General features: G+C 46.5%; 1 long non-coding RNA gene across 1 annotated transcript; it reads right to left on the bottom strand.

The window, feature by feature from the left end:
* Nucleotides 1-5332: 5332 nt before the first annotated feature.
* On the bottom strand, nucleotides 5333-12037 carry LOC123385478. Its single transcript, XR_006598089.1, has 3 exons — nucleotides 11566-12037; nucleotides 5915-6199; nucleotides 5333-5469 (listed from the first exon to the last, which is right to left on the bottom strand). It is a non-coding gene; the product is annotated as an uncharacterized LOC123385478 (long non-coding RNA).
* Nucleotides 12038-15261: the final 3224 nt, after the last annotated feature.

Raw genomic sequence — 15261 nt, 5'->3', positions numbered from 1 at the left:
AAATGTTGAAAGGCAAGTGCAAAGGAAAGCAAATTGGCTTTTTTCCACAGGATGGGGAAGAGGGCAATGACACAGGACACAGCCTGCGCATCTACTATTCACCTGTAACTACACGAGTGTCAAATGTCTCCAAGGCATTGAAAGATGAGAATCAGCCTGGAAGGCATCTTCTAGACAACCATAGTTTTCCATCAAAACACAAAATTGTTTCTATAAGACTGTTTTTAAGCATCTTCCAGCATCTTGGAAGTACTATTTACATGGAAAGACTAGATACGACTAATTACATGTCATTTTTCTCTATTTGCTAATTTAGTTTCCCCAAGCATCGTTACCAACTTCTTATTTAATAACACTGCTGTTAAAATGAGACAGTTCATCATTGCAAGACTCTGTGCCTTGCTAGAATTTGCTGGCTCAGGGTGAAATTTACTCATGTACTTTAAAGCTAAAAAAAAAAAAAAAAGTTTCCTCCCAATCAGTCTCAATTCGCAAAATGTGCTGTACATTCAAATTTTATGAGCCACCCCTATATTATGAAACGTGCCTCTGCCACAGCATTTAAAAGCAATTTATTCCTACCCTCTTGCCGATTTTCCTAAACGTACCTAGCAGATCCTTCCTACACTCTACTCATTGTCTTAAGTTACACCTTCTGCTTGAGCCGGGGTGGACCCCTGCCTTCTTATGGCTTTCCCACCTTGGGGAGAAGGCTGCCCTCTGTCTTACCATTTATGCAAATCATCCCTGGTTCTTAGAACTCTTCGCCAGGAAGTTTGCTTCAGTGCTGCAACTCTTTTAATATTCTCTCCTCTGCATTCCTCAAGAACTATTCCTTCGGCATTTTGTACCACAAACACAGTCACTGGTCAAGCATCACCGTCTAGCTGAAGAAAGCCTTGTTTACGCAAATGTAGCAGCCAGAGGTCTATCAAGACACAGGCTCTGCTTGCCCCTCCTGTCATTTTCCTTAACCCAAAGACATGTCCCTTCTCTTTGGATTTGGTCGCCCTAACTATAAAATGAGAATCAAGTGGGCAGCAAAACCACTTGTCGACCTATCATCAAAACCACTTAAGAAACTTGTAAAGGAAATTCAGATGTCCCGGGCCCAGACCTGCTGAACCAGAATCTTCATAAGTGGCACCGGGGAATTTGTATTTGAAAAAAGCTTCCCAGGTGACTCTTAGAATGGACGAAATTTAGAACCCAATTGAACTAGATAATCTGTACAAGTCATGTCAGTATCATGTCAGTATCAGCCTTCCACGGTTTTAGGTTGAAAGATTCAGCAAGAAAAGCCCAGCTGGCGAAAGGCAGGTGCAACTCAAGCTGGAATACCCCTGTAGCTCAAACTGGAAACTACAAGAAGGGATTTCTGGGCAAAGTGCTTAGTCTAGCCAAAAGAACACATCGCCAGACCAGCACACCATGGTGGTTACTCTTCCTGTCCTCCCCACTGTTATCCTGCTAGAGATACACTGACTTAGCATCACACAGATCCCTTCATATCCCGGTCTGAAATATGTAGGATCTAATTATTTTACCGCGTTGGGACTTCTCCAAAATAACGGGGAGGTATTTTTTTTAACATCTGAATAATTAAAAGCAGTCCGCCAAAGTATTATCTCCAAAACCAAATTGAGGGACAGCCCTAAATATAAATTTTTATTTCTATCCTAAAATGCACAAGTTTTTGTTTTGTTTTGGTCTTTCGTTTTTGAGAAAGAGAGAGAAATCGTGAGCAGGGGAGAGGGGCAGAAGTAGAGAGAGAATCCTAAGCAGGCTCCCATGCTCATCAGGGAGCCTGACACAGGGCTCGATCCCACGACCCTGGGATCGTGACCTGAGCCAAAACCAAGAGTCAGACACTCAACCGACTGAGGCACCCAGGCGCCCTACAAATTTCTTACAACACCCAAAATGGCAGTTTTTCAGCTTCCCCAATTTTAGTTCCCAATTCCTCTGGAAAATTCATCACACGAGTTAACATTTAAGCCAGGCTTTAGAAAAAAAAATTTTTAATTACATTCTTATAGAAGTACTTTGTGTAAGTGAACACTAGGATTTCATGGAGTCCCTTAATAAATTAAAGAACTGTGGCCCAGCAGGCACAGCTGGTCATCTTCCAAAGCTGTTTTATTTTTCATGATAAAATAAGGAACTACACTCCAGGGACCGAATGAGCCCAAGCTGAATTCACAGTCGGGGCTAAGGCAAAGTTCAACAAGACCGCTGACTCTGCTAAAACCCCATGGTTAACACTGACCTGGAAGGCAAGGCCACAACAAGTATCCCGTGGCACCGTTCCTCCAGAGACGTTTCGGAACAAAATGAGAAAAAGTGCTGGTGTGTTTCAGAACATCTCAGAATAAGACCTGAGGGAGAACACATTCGGGTTCATCTGGTAGCATTTATGGGGCCACGCTGCTGACTCAGTCCCCCACCCCCTGTATTTATTGTTACAGCTGTATGAATGCAGCTGTATTTATTGGTAGCCAGCTGGGAGAGCGCCGTGTGCTGGTGCGGGGCAAGTCAGGAGTCTGGGTAGAAAAGAGAGGAACTGGCTTCTAGAGGATTCTTGGGCCAGTTAGCCATCTTGTCACCCCCAGAGAGAAAGCCTAAATTTTGCTCAGTTTGCTTCATCAGTCTCTCTCTCTTTTTTTTTTTTTTTTTTTTGCTGAAGTTTGTAAACGATAAACAACATGACGTTTGGCCCCTCAGAAATGTTGTGGTAGTCGGCCTCCAAGATGACCCACAATGCTCCCGTGCCTCTGGGAATTCATGCCTTGGTGCAATCTCCTCCCACGTGATGCCAGGGTCAGAGGAGACAGCAATAGGGATGGGGTGTCTCTTCTGGTATTCGGCGACCAAAGACAGCCGACTTCCATCTTGCATTCTAGCTCTCTCTGGGATCGCTTTCTCTGGGGGAAGCAGGCTGCCACGTTATTGAGGAGCACGTGGAGAGACCCACGTGGCAAAGAGAGCCCTTGATCTACAGCCACCTGCCTGGGCCATGGCGGACGCGAGTCCCCCAGCTCCAGTCAAGTTGCAGATGACCACAACCCGAGCCAACATCCTGACGGTAACCTCCTGAGAGAACCCTGTACCAGAACCAGCTGGCTAAGCTACTCCCAGATTCCTGACCCTCAGATACTGCACCGAAATAAGCTCTATTGTTTTCAGCTGCTAAACTTGGGGCTAAATTGTTACATAGCAATAGATAGTTAATACATACCTTTTTTTTTTTTTTCAAATATCGCCCCACATGTGTTTTGGGGGCTTTTATTGTTATTCTCAAATGCTCGGTATGCTAATATCATGTTGATTTCGTTATCACAGTTTTATAACAGAGAGTGAAGCTCTTCCCTCCATCTTCAAAATCATCTTGGCTCTTTCTGATCCTTCACTTTGCCATCCTAATTTTGGAATCTTGGTGTCCATTTCCATGAAAAACACCTAATAGGATTTTAATTAACCTCTTAATGAAAACGGCACCGATAGGGGTGCCTGAGTGGCTCGGTTTAGCCTCCAACTCCCAATTCCACCTCAGGTCATGGTCTCAAGGTTCAGTTCATGGGTTCGAGCCCCAAGTCAGGCTCTGTGCTGACAGCAAGGAGCCTGCTTGGGATTCTCTTTCTCCCTTTCTCTCTCTGCCCCTCCCCTGCTTGTGCTCTCTCTCTCTCTCTCTCAAAATAAATAAATAAACATTGTTTAAAAAGAGAGAGCGTTCAGAACAATATACGGTAGCACTCCAGAGCTCTGTTCTCAGACAACAGGCGCTCTAAAGAGATTAAAGGTGTCTGAATGCTTGTGTCCCTTCCTAATTCATGTTTTGAAATCCTAATCCCTGGAGTGCCTGGGTGGCTCAGTCAATTAAGCATCCGACTCTCGATTTCAGCTCAGGTCACGATCTCACGGTTTGTGAGGTCGAGACCCGCATCAGGCTCTGCACTGACAACTCAGAGCCTGCTTGGGATCCTCTCTCTCCCTCTCTCTACCCCTCCACTACTCATTCTCTCCCTCCCCCCCCCATAATAAATAAATAAACTTAAAAAAAAAATGAAATCCTAATCCCCAATGCAGTGGTATTAAGAGATGGGCCTGAGGGGGTGGTTAAGTCACAAGGGTAGATCCCTCTGAATGAGATTAGAGTCTTACAGAAGAGACCCTCAGAGCTGCCTGGCCCCTGCCACCATGTGAGGACACACAGAGAAGTCTGCATCCTCAAAGAGGACCCTCAGCCCACCGTGCAGCACCCTGATCTCACGTTTCCAGCCTCGGAGACTGGGAGAAACAAATTATCTGTTGGTTATAAACCACACAGTCTGTGGTGTTTTGTTACAGCAGCCCGTATAGACTAGGACACGCACAGAGCCTCTCAGTCGGAGGACGGTGCTCCTAGGACATGTGGCCATACTGACCCTCAGCTGGTTGCAGAAGCCCAAGGTGGAGAAGGGCTCATCTCAGAGAGGCCTGTGGGTGCTGTCTTTGACTAATGGAGTGGATAGTAGTGAGATTCACAGAAAACTCGTAGTCTTTAAGAGAACTACATGTATAGGAATATCACCACCACAGACTGAAAGGGCAGAGACAGTACAAAGTACAAAGAGGCCTTCGGACCCTCAAAAGTCTACTGGCTGGAGGCAGGCTGAGAATATCATTCAGCAGCAAACACATGATACCTTCCAGGAAGGAAGGACAACTCGCAGGGAAGAACCAGGAGCCCAGAGGGCAGAGTCCAGGGCCTGGGAGTATAGCTCCTAAGCCTTGAGACGTAATTAAGGAATTTACAATGTTTGCCTGACTAGCTTCTAGAATCTACATGGACCAGCGACTTCTTCCTGGCTCTCATTTTCCCCCTTTCCGAGCAAGAGCATCTGAAATGGTTACTCTATGTCTGTCCCATTATATATTCAGTGGGAAGGGTGTTATGGACTGAATGTGTCTCCTCAAGACTCATGCGTTGGAGCCCTACCCCGTCAATGTGATGGTGTGTGGAGAGGGAACCTTTAGAGGTAATTAGGTTTCCATGGGACGAGGAGAGTGGGGTCCTCCTGGTAGGATCAGCGCCCTTGTGAGAAGAGACCAGAGGAGCACCTGGGTGGCTCAGTCGGTTGAGCGTCCGACTTCAGCTCAGGTCATGGTCTCACAGTTTGTGAGTTTGAGCCCCATGTCAGGCTCTGTGCTGACAGCTCAGAGCCCGGAGCCTGCCTCAGATTCTGTGTCTCCCTTTCTCTCTGCCCCTTCCCCGCTTGTGCTCACTCTCTTTCAAAAATAAACCAACATTAAAAGTAAAAAAAAACAAACAAAAAAGAAGACGAAGAAGAGACCAGAGAGCTAGCTCTTTATCTCTGTCTGCTGTGTAAAAATATATCACGAAGGCAGCCAGCTCCAAGCCAGGAAGCGAGTCCTCACCAACACTTGAGCAAGATGGAACCCCGATCTTGGGCGCCCCGGGCTCCAGAACTGCAAGAAAGAAGTGCCTCTTGTTTACAACCCACCCCCCCCCCACCACCCCGAGTCTGTGGTATTTTGTTATAGCAGCCCATTCTGACTAATACACAGGGGATGGGACAGACAATTTATCGAGAAGACCTGTATTGGAGGAAGCGTATCTAAGGGGAGATAATCACACCCAGACCTGAGTTAGATGATGAGATTCTGGACGTGGAGCTAGATGCTATAAGAACATGACACTTCGGGGACTCTGGAAGGGACTGACTTATTTGCACACGGGGAGGGTGTGAATCTTCGCTGACTGCCGCCGTCTGTGAGTCGGCTGGCACTGACCCACGCCTCCCAGGACTCATGTTCCCCCACAAGCGCACCACAGTTAGTCTGCGTGACCTGTAGCACACGACAGGAGTGACAGTTCTGATGATGTTAATGTATTTTTGTAAGTGTGGCTTACCCCTCTCTCGTTCGCTCTCTCTGTGTTTCTCTGTCTGTGACAGAAGCCGACAGTCCCATCGAGAGGCGCACATGGTGAAGAACCGAGACTGCTGGCCAAAACCAGCCGTGAGCCAACGCTTCCTTCCAACGCCATATGCCTAGGCCACCTTGGACACAGACCGTCCAGCCCCAGGCGGGTTTCAGATGACCGTGGTTCTGGCCAGCATCCTGACGGTAACCTCCTAAGAGACCTTGGAGCTGGAACCACCTGGCTATGCCACTCCCAGATCCTGACCCTTAGAAACTGTATGAAATACGAAAAATAACTTTAAATCGCTGTGTGTATTAATCATCCGTCCCTGATACTTTGACATGCGGAGACTTGCTCACCCTGGAGAGAGTGTCCTTTCCAGGCCTAAGCCAATTCCCAGAGACAGTGCAGACCTTTCCTGTGCAAACCAACCGATCCAGAGCCTGTGCTCCAGTCACTTCCCTGTTGGACTCTCCCGGGGCCCCGACACTCTGGGTCACTGTCCACCTGCACTCATCACCCCAGGGCCAGTGTCACACAACTAGAGGTATCCCCAGGCCCCAGAGCACATCGAAACTATTCAGACCGGCCAATCTTCAACTTGCTTTCTGTGTCTTGCCCATTCCTTCCTGTGGAAACCCCAGTAAAGGCCCTGGCCCATATTCTCTCCCACTCCCTCTGCCTCCTGGATGACCCTGATACTTCCCCATGTGGCCCACCTGAGGCGTGATATAACCCCTTCTTTGGGGATGTATAACAAACTGCCTTCCCAATGGCGGTCACCCCCTGATCTGTTGACTTTGCCACACCTAAATAACAAGAAGCCTACATTTAAAATACTATCATTTGGGGACGCCTGGTTGGCTCAGTCAGTGGGGCATTGTCACTCTTGATCTCAGAGTTGTTGATTCAGGCTCCATGTTGGGCGTAGAGCTTAGTTAATAAAATAAAAAAAAATAAATAAAATAAAATAAAATACTATGGTTTGGGTAATTTCTCACACACAGTAGATTATCATTGGCCTTCATACCACAACACCATCTTCACATCTGAGAAAGTTAAAATTATTTCTTAATATAAGTCATCTCATACCTGGACCCACTGGTAAATGCCCTCCGTCTCCCTAAAAATACCTTTACAACTGGCTTACTGGGAAACGGGATCCAAATAAGGTCCACATATTTTATGCGTCTCTTTTCAATGTTGTTTTTTTTTTTTTTTTAATTTTTGGGACAGAGAGAGACAGAGCATGAACGGGGGAGGGGCAGAGAGAGAGGGAGACACAGAATCGGAAACAGGCTCCAGGCTCCAAGCCATCAGCCCAGAGCCTGACGCGGGGCTCGAACCCATGGACCGCGAGATCGTGACCTGGCTGAAGTTGGAAGCTTAACCGACTGCGCCACCCAGGCGCCCCTATGCGTCTCTTTTCAAAATAGAATTTTCAAAAAGGCAAAACCACAAGTCTCCTATTAACATTCATTAACTAGGATGATGGCACCAGTTAAAAGAAAGGGTATGAGAGACCCTTTGAGAGACCAAAGCACTGGAGAAGGATTGCTAAGATAGGTGGGCAGAAACCTGGTCAACAACCTCCCAGGCAATAAAACTGATCATCCAGACAGTCTCGATTATCTTTGCAACCAGACAGGAATCATTTGCATCCCTAGCAGACGAAATTAACCTCAGCTGCTGTCACATAAGAATCGTTGAAGTCACTGGGTTTTGCACATCATCCCCTTCCCCTCACAGAATTGCCAAATATCTCAATGAAATGAAGGTGTCCCCTGTCCCAGCCTGCGCCCCGAGGGTTAGAGCCCCAGCATGACACTGACATTGGAAGGCAAGGACATTAAGCCCTCCGTTTTCCATTTCCAAGTTTTGAGATTGTTTTTTAAAACATTTTTAAGTTTATTTATTTATTTTGAGAGAAGGAGAAAGAGAGAGAGCACATGTGCACAAGCGGGGGCGGTGGGGGGACAGAGAGAGAGAGAGAGAGGGAGAGAGAGAATCCCAAGCAGGGTCTACACAGTCAGCTCAAAGCCCAATGCAGGCTTGAACCCACGAACCCTCGAACCGTGAGATCATGACCTGAGTTGAGGTCAAGAGTCGGATGCTTAAACGACTGACCCACCTGGGCACCCCAGAGATTTTCTTTTCTCTTAAAGCTCTTTTAATCTAGAGTCATCTCCCTGTTAGGCTGTTACCCTGCAGAAAGTTCCTCCATTCTGATTTTATGTGCTTCCTATCAGTACTTCAATCAAATGTGATTTGAAAATCAATGCCTGGTTGTAAGAAAAACGCACGGCACTGAATGGATGAGATGGTGTTTGTGTCGGTGAGTTCTTAAACTATTATAGGAGGTTGAACTCAGGTTTTATGAATTTATTCACTTTATCGTTGACCTCAATTTCGAGCGCGTAGGATTCTCTTTAAGCACTCTCAAGTGGAGACTGTGGGCTTGTTTCGGAGGCATTGTCCTGAGGTCTTTGTTTGACCTCCCTCCTCTTCCTCCAAGGAGTCCTCGGTGCCTAACAGAGACTTCCTGGTGGTTGCCTTTGAAACACAGGCTGCAAGTTTGAGGGGGTCGTCTTCCCCACCCCTATTCCTTATCTCAGCTGGTCACCGAAGGTCCTGCAACTTCTGTTCTCTGTAAAGCACATTGACTTTGCTCCTCGACACCTGTTTGCGGTTTGTCCTGTGGGTCCTATGTGTCTTTAATATCTTCATTGTGGCTTCTTTGCCTGGTTTAGCAGAGGGAGCGTCACCCAGATACCAGCGATTCCTTCCTGGGTCTCTTTCAAGCCGATGAGGCCCCCATTTGCGAGAAATAGTGGGTGAAAGAAGAACATTTACTTAAAAGCAAAAGTTCTCAGTTTCCTTGTGGGCAAAGCAAGCCAAGGATGACAGCCTGATTCCTCAGCCTTGAGCTGGAGAACTTCACTCTGAATTTCACCCAAGCCATCCTATTGCATTTATCTACTTTCAATTGTGAAAATTTTGGAAGTATAAAAAGTCAAGAACAAGTACGATGAACACATACGTACTCTCTGCTGAGATTCAAGTGTTAATATTTTGCCTCTTTTGCTTTATCTCTTTTTTCTTTGACCTGTTTGAAAATAAATGGCGGACAGCAGACATCATGCCATTTCACTGCTAAAGTCTTCCTTTTTTTTTTTTTAACGTTTATTTATTTTTGAGACAGAGACAGAGCATGAACGGGGGAGGGTTGGAGAGAGGGAGACACAGAATCGTTAGCAGGCTCCAGGCTCTGAGCCGTCAGCACAGAGCCCGATGCGGGGCTCGAACCCACGGACCGTAAGATCATGACCTGAGCTGAAGTCGGCCGCTTAACCGACTGAGCCACCCAGGCGCCCCTAAAGACTTCCACTTGTATCCTCTAAGGATAAGGAGCTTCCTCCACATCACCACAACGCCTTTATCACACCTGCGGAAATTATCACTGTCTCATGCATCTGATACTTTTTTCATACCCGAGTTCCCCAACTGTCCCCTAGAATTACTTGGATGGCTTTTTTTTTTTTTTTTTAAAGAAATCCAGGATCCAGTCAAGAATGTGAAACATTGCTTTTGGTTCCTTTGAATCACTCCAGTGGTGATTTTTAAATATGTCCGCACATTCTTTGACTCTCCAGACTCAAAAGACAGAACTTCCTCTTGAGGGTCAGCCACATCCTGAGTCATTCCTAACAAACGGAATGCGGCAGAAGTGACAGCTTCTGCCTCCTGAGACTAGGTCACACCCGGCTCTCTCCTTCCTTTCTCTCGTACCGTCGTGTGAGATGCTGTTCAGCGCTCACGTAGCTCAGTTTGGGGGGTTATCTGTTCCTCAGCAATTGATAACGAATACAGGATCCGTTCAACCCAACCCTCTACCACTCCGTGTATTTCCCACGTACTGGAAGTTCCGTTTAGAGGCTTAACGAGGTTCAATTCAAACATGTTTGGCAGGAGCCTTGATAGGTTGTTTTAAGAACTTCACGTTCTACTACGTCAGGAGGTACATAATGGCAGGTGTCCCACTATGAGCCGCATCACGTTTGGTCATTTTGTTCCATTACTAAAAACCCTGTACCGTGTGATAGATTCGATTATTACCCCCAAATCCTCTCCCACCCACCTAAACGCCATTAGAGGAGTGTACTTCCCCGCCCCACCAATCCAGGGCTCAGCTACGTGACGCTTTGGCCAATAGGGTGTTGGCGCATGTGAGGCAAGCCTGGGCTTGGAGCGTGCTTGCCATTTGGGGCTTGCCCTCCTGTACCTATGCCGTCACCACAAGAAGAGCTATTCCCTGGTGGCTGTCATCCCCTGAGCCTGAGCTCCAGGACTGTCCAGCCAAGCCCAGCCTAGATCAGCTGCCCTGCAGGGCTGTGAATATAAGTAATTATTTGGGGTTTTTTAGACAACATTGTGGGATGGGGCAGTAGCCAACTGATACACAACACAGAGCAACAAGACAGATGCTACGGTAGACACGTTCAACACCTGCTTTTCTCGGAGAATCAGCCTCCTGACCTACAGACATAGGTACCCGGCAGCCATGTTTAGATGGTGAATCTTGCCCCCAAGATTGGTGGATCAAACTCAGCTGGGAACCTGGGCTACTCAAGTTGGTTTGGGGGTGAATGAGACTAACTAGTCTCTCTGTGTGGCTGGAATAGTAACATATACCTACAGGAGCTGCGGGGTGACCATATTCTACATGGAAGCTGGGTGGCCGGGAGAAAAAACAATGAAGCAGACGCAAAGATAAACAGGGTCCTGCCCTCATTCTATGTCCTGCTTCTCATCCCTTTCTGAGGCCCAAATCCTTTCTTGACCTTCAGTTCTAGTAAACCAGGTCCTTACAAGTGCCTCGTTTATGAAAAGGGTGGCATCACTGGGTTTCCAAACTTGCAACTCAGAGAGCCTTGGGGCGCCTGGGTGGCTCAGTGAGTTAAGCGTCTGACTCTTGATTTCGGTTCAGGTCCTGATCTCGCGGTTCATGGGTACAAGCCTGCCTAGGGCTCTGAACTGACAGCACAGAGTCTGCCTGGAATTCTCTCTCTCTTTCTCTCTGCCCCTTCCCCACCTGCGTTTGCTCTCTCTCAAAATAAATAACTTAAAAAAAAAAGTCTTTTTAAAACATGTTTATTTATTTATTTTGAGAGAGAGAGCGTGTGTGCACATGCACAAGCAGAGGCAGGGCGAAGAGAGAGAGGGAGAGAGGATCCCAAGCAGGCTCCGTGCTCAGCACAGAGCCCCATGTGGGGCTTGAACCCGTGAACCGCGATTATTACCTGAGCTGAAATCAAGAGTCAGACGCTCAACCCCCTGAGCCACTCAGGCGCCCCCTCAAAAGATTCTTTTTTTTTTTTTTAACTTTTTAAATGTTTGTTTATTTTTGAGACAGACAGACCACAAGCAGGGGAGGGGCAGAGTGAGAGGGAGACACAGAATCCGAAGCAGGCTCCAGGCTCTGGATTGTCAGCACAGAGCCCGACGAGGGGTTCGAACCCACGAACTGAGAGATCATGACCTGAGCCGAGATGCTCAACTGACTGAGCCACCTAGGCGCCCCTAAAAGCCCCTTAACACACCTGCTGACACCTGCCTCAGCAGGTGTGCCCGGAACATACCTGCATGCGTTTCCTGGGGCGGCCGCAGCAAATAACACCAACTGGGTGGCTTAAAATAACAGAACGGTCTTCTCTCACAGTTCTGGAGACCAGAAGTCTGGCAGGACAGCATTCCTGCCAGGGGCAGAAGCCTTCCCGTTCTTCTAGCTTCTGGAGGCACCAGGGGGTTCTTTCCCCGCGTCTCTGCCTCCACCTCCATACGGCCTTCTCTGTGTCTGAATCTTCCCCTCTTCCACCTCCTACAAGGACAAATACTGGATTTAGGGCCCACCCAGATTATCCGGGAAGATCTCGTGTCGAGATCCTTAATTACAGCTCAGACTCTCTCTAAGCAGGGCCACATACACAGGGCCAAGTATTAGACCGTGGGACTCACACCGCATGCAGCCTTCTCACCAGGCCTCAGCCAGTGGAAACCTCATAAATTGGCCATTTATGTGTGACCTACAGAATTCACCGGGATCGCATTTTACATATCTATGGGACTTGTGTGCAGTCTGAAAAAATAAGAGGAAGGAAGGTTCCAAGAATCTTTTAAAGAATTTTAAATTCTTTCATGTCGAAAGGAACAGATGCTTACATATTTTAGGATCCCTGTTAAAGTCAAAGGTGTTTGAATTAAGGAGCACGTATAACCGGAGCGCAGGAATTCGGTCTACACTCACGCATCTTGTTGAGGGTCTGGAGTCACTCGCACAACCACTGCAGACAGGGCTCCCCCGCACGGCTGCCAGGCAGGGAGAAGGCCCGTTCCGAGTCTCTGCAGCATTCCGGCTGGTACTGGCCGGAAACCCTGGGCCGCAGTAGCCTCAGTTAGCTGGGTTACCAACTATCCTTTCCTGTGCACAAATATCTTTCAGTCTGGGAAGATTTAGAATTAACGGAAGTTTTTTTAAAATGTTTATTTATTTGAGAGAGAGAGAGAGAGGCAGCACAAGTAGGGTAGGGGCAGAGAGAGAGAGAGGGAGACACAGAATCCGAAGCAGGCTCCAGGTTCTGAGTTGTCAGCACAGAATCCAACGTGGGGCTTGAACCCACGAACTGCGAGATCATGACCTGAGCCGAAGTCGGACGCTTAACCCACTGAGCTTAACCCACTGAGTCGGACACTTAACCCACCCAGGCGCCCCTGGGAAGATTTAAAATTAAGTATCAAAAACCTTTTGAGACTCAAAACCCATCGTATTTTTTTTTAAGTTATCTCTACACCCAACATGGGGCTCGAACTCACAACTCCGAGATCAAGACGCGTATGCTTCACCGACTGAGCCAGCCAGGTGCCCTCGAAACCATTGTATTAAAATGAAATGTGTTAGGTTGTTATGCACCTGTTTGACATTTGATACTCTTGGGATACTTAAGAGACTTTGACCTGTGGGAAGGTCAGCCGTATTACACCAATTTAAAATGTGCAACAAGAGGTGCCCGGGTGGCTCAGTCAGTTAAGCAGTTGAATCTTGATTTCAGCTCAGGTCATGATCTCACGGTTCATGGGATCAAGCCCCATGTCAGGCTCTGTGCTGACGGTGCAGAGCCTCCTTGAAACTCTCTCCTTCTTTCTCTGCCCCTCCCCTGCTTGCACTCTCTCTCTCTCTCTCTCTCAAAGTAATAAAAAAATAAAGTGTCCAACTAAATCATTAACTGGACTCGGGGTTGGGGGTGAAGTTTTACCAAATTTATTTACTATGTTGAAACAACTCAGAGAACTTAAGTTTTGTTTACTTTGTAACTTTAATTTGTTAGATTTCCTATAATTATTTAGTACTCAAGAATCTGGGGTTTTTTTAAGTTTGTTTTTTTTTTCACTTTTTTTTAAGTTTATTTTTTTGAGAGACAGAGCACAAGCAGGTGAGGGGCAGAGAGAAGGAGAGACAGAATCCCAAGCAGGCTCCATGCCATCGGCACAGAGCCCAATGTGAGGCTTGAACTCACAAACCGTGAGATCATGACCTGAGCCAGGATCAAGAGTCATCAGATGCTTAACCTGCTGAGCCACCCAGGCACCCCAAGATTTTTTCACTTTTAAGTAATCTCTACACCCAACATGGGGCTTGAACTTACAACCCTGAGATCAAGCATCACATGCTCTATCTACAGAGCTAGCCAGGTGCCCCAGGAATCTTTTATTGTTCACTCAAATAACAAAAACACTCTAAAAGGAAATCAGTTATATTACATTTAAAATTGCAGTTGGGGTGCTTGGGTGGCTCAGTCAATTAAGCGTCCGACTTGGCTCAGGTCGTGATCTCACAGTTCACGGGTTTGAGTCCCACGTCTGGCTCTGTGCAGATAGCTCCGATCCTGGAGCCTGCTTCAGATTCTGTGTCTCCCTCTCTCTCTGCCCCTCCCCTGCTTGCTCTCTCTCTCTCTCTCTCAAAAATAAATAAATATTAAAATAAAATTAATGGGGCACTTGGGTGGCTCAGTTTGTTTGGGCTCCCGACTTCGGCTCAGGCCATGATCTTACCGTTGTGGGTTCGAGCCCCGTGTCGGGCTCTGTGCCGACAGCTGGGAGCCTGGAGCCTGCTTTGGATTCTGTGTCTCCCTCTCACTCTGTTCCTCCCCCGCTCATGCTCTGTCTCTGCCTCTCTCTCAAAAATAAACATTAAAAAAAATTTTTTTAATAAAATAAAAATGCAGCTTAAAAGATCTGAGGGTGGGAGGGGGGGATAAGAGGAAGGGGGGTCAAGGGCACAATATTCCAGTTATAAGATAAATAAGTACTAACGATGTCATGTACACCAGGACGTCTTCAGTTCATGCTGCTCTAGGGTATAGAAGAGAGTTAGGGGAGTAGATCCTAAAGGTTCTCACTCCAGGAGAAAAAAATTTTTTCCTTGTCTTTTTATTATATCTCTATGAGGTGATGTGTTAACTAAACCTATTGTAATAATCATCTCACAGCATATGCAAATCAAATCATCATACATCTTGAATAAGTCAGCCAACAAGATAAAAACGGGGCATTTGATGTTGAGAAAACCATGCATAGAAAGGCTCGGTGACTTAAGGAGGACAATTGATGTAAGGAAGTCAGAAAATTATGTAATCTTAGGCTGGAGAGGTACATAGGAGTAGACACGCACATTGTATGCCCGTTCTGTTTATACCCCCATCACAAGAGGAATAACAATCCCTTGAGCTAAAAGCTTTGGGAAGGCAGTATTTCAGCTATTTTAGAGTTCCAGTAAGGATGAAATAAGGCACATGTGTGAAAACATCTTTAAGGGTGTTATCATAAAAGTATGAGTCATGGGGCTCCTGGCTGGCTCAGTCAGCGGAGCGTGTGACTCTTGATCTCAGTCAGGATTGTGAGTTCAAGCCCCATGTGGGGTGTAGAGATTACTTAAAAATGAAATCCATAAAAAAATGAAACAATTTTAAAACGCTGTGAGTCATGACTATTGCTTTAGCTTTGAATCCAGGAAAAAAATAGTGTTTTTTCTTCTTATGAAGTTTATCTTTTCCCCACCATTTGTGACTTTTAGATTTACTGTAGGAGGGCGGTTCTGATTTTAATTGTATTCCAGTTACGATACCTTTATACTTGCTCATATTTAAAAAAAAAAAAGTTTGAAGATGGCTAATTAAGTTAGTAAATAGGACCAAGTATTTTCCAAAGACTTCTTAGAACTGACGCCTCAAATTTGTTGGATGTATAATGGGAAAAATGAGATCTGTACCCTAAGCTTTCAT

The sequence above is a fragment of the Felis catus genome, chromosome A1 (genome assembly GCF_018350175.1).
Source record: "Felis catus isolate Fca126 chromosome A1, F.catus_Fca126_mat1.0, whole genome shotgun sequence".
NCBI classification, from domain to species: domain Eukaryota; kingdom Metazoa; phylum Chordata; class Mammalia; order Carnivora; family Felidae; genus Felis; species Felis catus.
The sequence above is the reverse complement of the archived record's forward strand: the minus strand, read 5'-3'. Positions and strand labels throughout refer to the sequence as shown.